The sequence below is a fragment of the Notothenia coriiceps genome, unplaced genomic scaffold (genome assembly GCF_000735185.1).
Source record: "Notothenia coriiceps isolate Sejong01 unplaced genomic scaffold, NC01 NC01_scaffold00000339, whole genome shotgun sequence".
Lineage (NCBI taxonomy): Eukaryota > Metazoa > Chordata > Actinopteri > Perciformes > Nototheniidae > Notothenia > Notothenia coriiceps.
Genome location: NW_011333040.1, coordinates 18,207,898 through 18,215,627, shown reverse-complemented (window position 1 = coordinate 18,215,627; position 7,730 = coordinate 18,207,898).

Sequence of the window (7,730 nt, the reverse complement as noted above, 5' to 3'; positions counted from 1 at the left end):
GGGTGGGTGTGTGTGTGTGTGTGTGTGTGTGTGTGTGTGTGTGTGTGTGTGTGTGTGTGTGTGTGTGGATTCAGTGCAGCTGATTTTGTAGACCAGAGGGAATTCGGTATTTGTGAATGCCTCTGCAGATGTGTGTCTTCCTGTTTATAGCACGTGTGTAACTGTGATGTGTTCAGGGACAATCTGACGGACATTTTATCCTCTGTTATTTGCACTGTAGGTGTGTTAGTGGATAATAAACCCTTTCAGACATGCTCTTCACTCAGTAAATGTGCAGGTAATGTCTGCCTTACGTATGAATAAGCCCTAGAATCATTTTTCCTGTAAAAGCCACCAGTGCAATCTTACTGGGGTTTGGACATTTTCACTTTTCTATAGCACTCCCTGTCTTATAGAAATGTCTAGCTGTGCTTTCAAAGGCTGGAATTATGGTTCTCAGAAGATACACTAACGTCTTTGTACGACGAAAGTAAACATGTTTAAAGAAACATTCATGAAAAGGCCTATGGAAGGGAAAGTATCTCTAAATGCAACCTGGAGGAATTTTTACTGGCCTTTAAGAACATTGTAATTCATTTGCTATTTAATTATCACCTCCTAACACACAAAAACGACTTTAATTAAGCAATTTATTTAACTTTTTAAAGCTATTTCTTTGATTTCAGATGAGTCTTAAAAACTGTTTATTTTATTCCTATTCTGCGGCATACAATTGGAAAATAAAAAGAAAGAAGATGTCAAACCAAGGAAAAAAACACAAGTAATCATCCGTTTGCCTTCATTTTCTCATTTCGTCAACGGCAACGTGTGAATATCCATCATAAAGCTTTACAGACAGCATGTGAGGATTTAAAGAAATATCTGAGTCATAAGCTAACCTCATCATTGCTGAAACTGCTTGGACTTTGTTAAACTAAATACAGTGAACAGAATTGTGTACTGAACATTTATTTATTAGGTATAATTACACTTGGAAAGCCACGGCTCCACTTTCTCTTTGTAATTGTCGAATAAAAGCTGTTAAAGGGACAATTCTGTCAATAATTAAGTGTTTTTATGAAATCCCAGAAGCCAATTATTGTAAAAGATGACAAAGGAGGACACATTTTCTATGTCTGAAGGGGCTTACAGGATGTTTGTGTATTGTCTGAATGTGTGGATATTTTTCTATGCAGCCCAATAATTACCATGTCCATGTATGTTTGGACATAAAAGGTTATTAGGAGGTTGTGTTTTTGTGTGCATGCCTCTGAGCTTGCAGCAATTTTCATCTGCGTTGATCCTGCACTCACACGCATGCAGCGTTACAGCCCCCCCCCCGCCCCCCGGGTCACTGACAGGGGGAAGAGTTCAGCAGCAGACAAATGGCCTGCTGGAAACACTGCAGTCTAACCAGAAGCATCATCCACAACACGCGGAAAATAACAAATACTCAGACATGTTTGGATACCAGCGCTATGTGCAGAACCTCAACTCTGACACGATGTATTTCTGACAATAAATCATTAAAACAATGCCATGACTTTGAGGAATGATCGTGAATAATGTCAACTGACAAAGAAAAGGGGTCACTGCTTTGTTTTACAACCTCTCCATCTTCAACTCGCCCTTTCTTTCTCTCGTCACGTCACGTTTATTTAAACACCTCAAAATTAAGACAATTTTGTCCCAAAGTGCTTTACAGTCATAAACTAAATGTACTTCCACTCCCTTTACTCAGCTTCCTTTGTCCTTCAAAAATGGCTTTCTTGAGCCTTCCTTGTTTTTCGGAGGTGCCACTTTGACAATCATCAACTTTAATTCTAACATGAATTTAAATGACATTTAATGATATGTTCAAAATATAATAATAAGTATTTGGCATAAGCAAAGGTCCATAGCTGAAAAGATTGGCAGCTTTTAACAACCAGCCATTACACACTAAGCAAAGCAAATACAAAATAAAAACAGAATGTTGACCTCACACACGAGAAGCAACAATCTCCTGGAAAATGAAGGGACATCTTTAAGTGGTTTTAATTAGGAGGTGCAACTCATCGTACCTTGGGGTGCATTTGCTTGTAGAAATAAAAAGCATGAAGGTGTCAGGAGTAATTTGATTGTGACATTAATAGATGCTTCACACAGCACTTATGTCTCATCATGTGTGCTTTGCAATAACTTATTTGTCTCACGTGAACTGCTTGAATGAATGAAATGTGTTAACAATGACACTGAGACCTTTCCAACCATTACAGTAAGTGACACTGAGTTACAATGTGGAAGACCTGCGTTAGGATCTCTTTGGCGGCAAATTACTGAGCGCCAAGCTTTAAATACAGGTGTGTGGATTAATTCTTTCCAGGGATCAACACTAGTGATTTTTCTAAGGAGTCAAACACACCCAGTGAGTAAAACTAGAAAAATGACAGCTTTCATTGTACGGCTCAATCTACCTTGTGTTACTTTCTTCTGTAACAGCTAGAGACAGAAAGACAGCAAACTAAATGACAGTTTAATGAGCTTAAAGGCCCCTGACACACCAAACTGACACCAACGAACACGTCCCGTCGGACCCGACTGTTGCTTCACCTCACGTCTTCGCCAAAAAGACGCACTGGAACAAAGACTTCAGCCGACGGCCAAGTAGCACGTACGCACTGTGCATGCGTGAGTGGCAATAAGTGTCCTTACCAGCAGGCGGCGGTAGTGTGTATTCATCATTCAAAAGAGGCAACCGGAAGACAGAGGCCGTTTCTCAATCGCGAGGAAACTGGCTTCCAAGCCAATATTTCAAGGATACTACGTCATCGAGTGCCGCCGAAGGACCAATTTCCCCAAGTCTGTGGCGGAAAATGTAAGGCGGGGCCTCTCATATGACGCACACCTGCACACTTGCTAGCCTGTTCCACTCTTCGTTTTTCGAATGCCAGGAAGGATTCTTGCCTCGCTTCTGAAGGAAGTGACTCGGAAGACATGTGCTACCAAGCAAGCATCCTCGCGATTGAGAAACGGCCAGACTGCCTGATATATACAAACAACAAATAGCGTGTGCGTTCCATTTTCACTCTCGTCCATCACAGACTGTTTCACATAGCGATTTATAATCCTATAATTCTTGCGTCCAGGTGAGATGAAAATGAAAAATAATAGCCGTCTGTGTGTGCCTAATCGTTTGTTTGCGTACCTCACTTACGTTTCGCTTCTCATGCACTGATTGGCTAAGCTGAACAGCCAATCAGAGTGATTTCCTTTGCGGGACACACCAATCTGAGTAGGGCGACAGGACGCTCATCGACGGCCAGACATCTATCAACGGCCGACATTGTCTTGGTGTGTCAGGGCCTTAAGGTCGTTCCTAGCATTATCATAATTAGAATTTAAAGGAGAGAAAGACTACCACGTTAGGTTAAACTTATTGTATACAACGAAAAGTGGATGTGGATTGGTAATAGTGCAAGTGTGGAAAGCCAGACGCATGCTAAATGATTGTGTACATCGAAGTGCAGACACATCTACTTCACTGCAGCCGTGTACAGATGTGCAACTTCTTTAAAAAGGAGGACTCTATAACGAGAGGCTATAGTACATTGATTGGTTAATACTAAAACATCTTGTCCAAATAACATCGCACAAACAAAGGAGTTTTATTGTGCATAAAGACCTATTGTCTTTTATCTTAATTGTTATTCATGTCAAGATTATTCTGGAAAGAAAAAGCAGCGAGAAGAAGCACTAGAATGAGACAAGACATATTTTCAATTAAGTCAACATTTGAAATCTAAAAAAAAAACATCAAGTGCTAATCATATTAATTAGGGTTTGAAAGACTTGTATCCCGCTATGGAAGCACTGGAGACGCTTCTTTAAAAACTCGCGAGAGAGGTGGGAGTGAACCAGATAAAAGTATCCTGATTCAATACTGAAAGGGAGCACTTTTGTTTTCCAGTTGACTGCAGTAAAAGCTTGCATTGTCCCTCAAGGAGATGTAACATTCATATCACTTACAGCTGTGTGAGATAAATGAGTGATGACTCAATGATGATCATTAATACACGGATTGATAATAAATGGGAATACAAACTACTGATAACTATTCCAATAGAACATTAGCTGGTGCAATATCGCACTTGGGTAATTTCGCTTCCCAATCTCTTTGTACAAGAAGAGATGAAACAATTATTTTGGCCTTGCCAGAAGCGATGGAGCAAGGCTTGGTTTTCTCCGGTCCGCACGTCTGTTTGTGCCTCGGGCGAAATGTTTTCCTCATCCAGTTTACAATTGGAAAAATGATGGCTTCTCATCATAACCTGAACACATCTATACTCTATAAGTTAAAAAAAAAAAAAAAAAAGGAGAGGAAGACTGACAGCTTTTAATTTCACAGCTTAGGGCTGTCTTTAGACATTCTGCCAAGTCCAATTTCCACAGCGGCAGCTGCAGGGCGCTCTTAGGTTCGCGCTTGTTTACGTGTGTGTCTCTTATTTTCCAACACCAGCCTCTCATATTCAAACCGGAGAGGGAATATGCACTTCAGATACATTTTCAATAGGAAGAGACTTGCCGTCAGACTGAAATAGGAAATGACAGTCGGATCATTTTGATTTAAATAATCAGTTCTGTTGAGTGTTCATCAGCGGCTATAGTATCCAGTGGACCACCTCAATTTCAACTTCACAAGCAACGTGCTTCACTTTACCTTTTTGGAGAAAAACAAAAACAGTACACACAATTTATCTCCGTCAACACACACCTTAACTGTATGTTGTCCTGAGTGGACAATAAGGGGGGGGAAACAAAAACAACACGCATTGGAGATTAAATTGTGCATTATTTTAAGCCCTTTCTGCATTCTGCGTTTTTGGGTTGTTGTTTTTTTGAAGATTTCCCCAGGAAAGGTAGAGTCTCGTCCTGTGGTGTTCTTCAGAAGCTGTGTGTTAATAACATTCCCCAGCAGATGCCTTTGTCTTTAGAGCGTTGAAGTCTTCTCTCTTCACTCCCCCCAGCCCAACCTCCCCCCTCAGCACCTCGGAGAGTTATCTGGACCGGCCAGGCAGAGCGGCGAAAGGTTTTGTTAAATTACCTCCAGTAATTAGCACAGCACGTAGGATAGCTGCTGAGCCCACACAGACACACAAACACACACAGGTGATGTGGGCTCCGCTTTCATCCGTTGCATTCATCTCCACTCTCACAGCAGCTGGGGATGACTCTCTCCCCCCCCCCAGCGACAGAACGAGTCACACTCCCCGTCGTCGCTGTGACTCACGAGGCACAGCCAACTTCCACTGAGCCCACTTTGATGAGTTTTTATCCAGTTGGCTTCTGTTTTGCTAAGGAAATGTTTTGCCAGCCTGTGATAATAACGCCATATTGCAAAGTATTTAAACAAAACACTGCAGAGAAATTAAGATAAACAAGATAAGTTTAGGTGAATTAAAATGTTGGTTATCAATCTGAAACACAACCGGGAAACTCAACACAAAGTGGATCCGATAGAGTGCAGCTATCACTGACCTTGAGCTCTACAATCTAATGCAAGTTAAAATGTTATTTAGTGCCATTAGCTGCTCGGACCAGAAACTAGTAGTTGAACTAAGGCGGGCATTTATTTGTGAAAGAAGAATATTTTCGTGAAATATTCAATTTTTTTAAACCTTTTGCCTCAATAGGTGTCATGTTTGGCACTGCCCCGTCTTTCTCTTACCTACCTTCAGGTTAAAGTAAAAACGTCATACCTTCTGACCTGACGCTCAAATCAATTGAGAACATTTCTGCGTTCCTTAGGGCGGGTTCACACCTAAAGGCTCGATTCCTGAGTCTTCCCAACGCTACGTGACTGCAGGCCGCTCGCCTCAAGCTAGCTGGCTAATTATTGTCTCATTTGTGGTTTAATGAACAGTAAATCAATCGGATCCAGAAGTAGCAAATGCACAAATGGGCTACTAGTTCACTTAGTGTTTACACCAGAGATGAACCCCACACGACGATGGTCTGAAAAAACCCCTTCAACACCCTACCAGTGTTCACACAGACCCAGAGGATCGCGTCAAGGGAGATACAACTCAGCAGAGTTCAGTTTAACTGGACAAAACAAGACTGACACCCTAAAACAGTTCAGCACTGTCCTCCCTCCAGGTAACCAGTAGACAATACCATAATATACTGTATAGGGTTTGGTCTGTTCTCTTTTCCACATCAGATGGAATTTATCCGTCTGCTTTCTTCACGCCTCCTCACCTGTTTGAATCTGAATGTATGAAAGTCTTTAAACGCATTTATCTATGAGAAACAATCATAATCTCTTTGGTGTTTTTATCCTTACTTTTTCTAACACTGGCCATCATAGAATTTAAGATTATCAGCTGAATGCTGATGATTTAATACAATATAGGACTGGAGGTAGATGGCTGCATAGGAGATACCGGTGTACACAATCATGTTAGATAAACCAGAACTGTTTCTTTGCTGCACCCCTTTTCTTTTCATTTCTTTTGCATTAAATGCCCCGATTTCCTCCCGTCCCACGGCATCTATAAATAAAAGCAGAGCAGAAGGCGTCAGCAAGGTAATCATCTGCCCGTGATGCCGGGCCGCAAGCTCCATTTGGCAGAAGCCGAGTGAATATATCTCATCGGCGGAGCAAGTTTGGACTTCCCACCGAGGCTATAAACAACTTTAATGATCCTCAGCTCACTGTGAGACGCCCCGGCCCCCCGTATACTCCAATCGCAGGGTCTTAATACACTACTGTAGCATCCTGATAAAACAGCATGGAAACAAGGAGGAACCTGTTCCGAGCCGCTCAATCTGAGCCGGGAGGAGATAGGATAGTGCGCTCACCGCTGGAGCTGGTAAAGGCAGAGAAAGCTGAGGAGGAAGATCTAAATTGAATCTCCGCTTTTGGGATGCTCCTGTTTTGATGGAGAGGAGGAGAGCACGCCGGGAAGAATGGAAGACAAGAAAAGAGTCCAGGTGGGGGGAGAAAAAGGCAAAGCACAGACAGAGGAGGAGGTGGAGGAGGGCGCCTGACTGGATGTCTCCTTTCGACACACACACACACACACACACACACACACACACACACACACACACACACACACACACACACACACACACACACACACACACACACACACACACACACACACACACATTTTACAGATCCATGTAGTAGATGCACATGTTCAATACTCTTTTTAAGACTTAATTTGGTCTCAGGAGGAACATATGTCTATTAGAATGAAACATGCTCCACTATTATAATACAACTATTCAAACACTTTGATATTTGGGGCAAAGCAGGAAGTGCATTGTGGGTGAATCAGGGATTTGGGATGAAATAAGCTATTTGCTGGCGCTATAAAGGAAGCTAAGAGCTGTGACATTGAACTGAAGCAGTTCAATTGGCCAAAAATCTAAAACAATAATCTGAAAGACGCTTAGAATTTGTTATGTCAGACTTAAAAAAGAATCTATAAATTGATCAATAATGACAGTAATCATTATACGCAGCCTTGAGAAGACATTAGAGGATTTACAAAAGCTTGCTCTCTCACATGCACACTCTCACAGAAGCTGTCTGAGGGAATCGTGTTCGAGCATTCTCAAAGTGAGCAGCCATGTGCCAACGGGATTGAGTGCGTCAGCAGAGGGGAGGGAGCAAGGAATGAAGAAGAACACACACACACACACACACACACACACACACACACACACACACACACACACACACACACACACACACACAA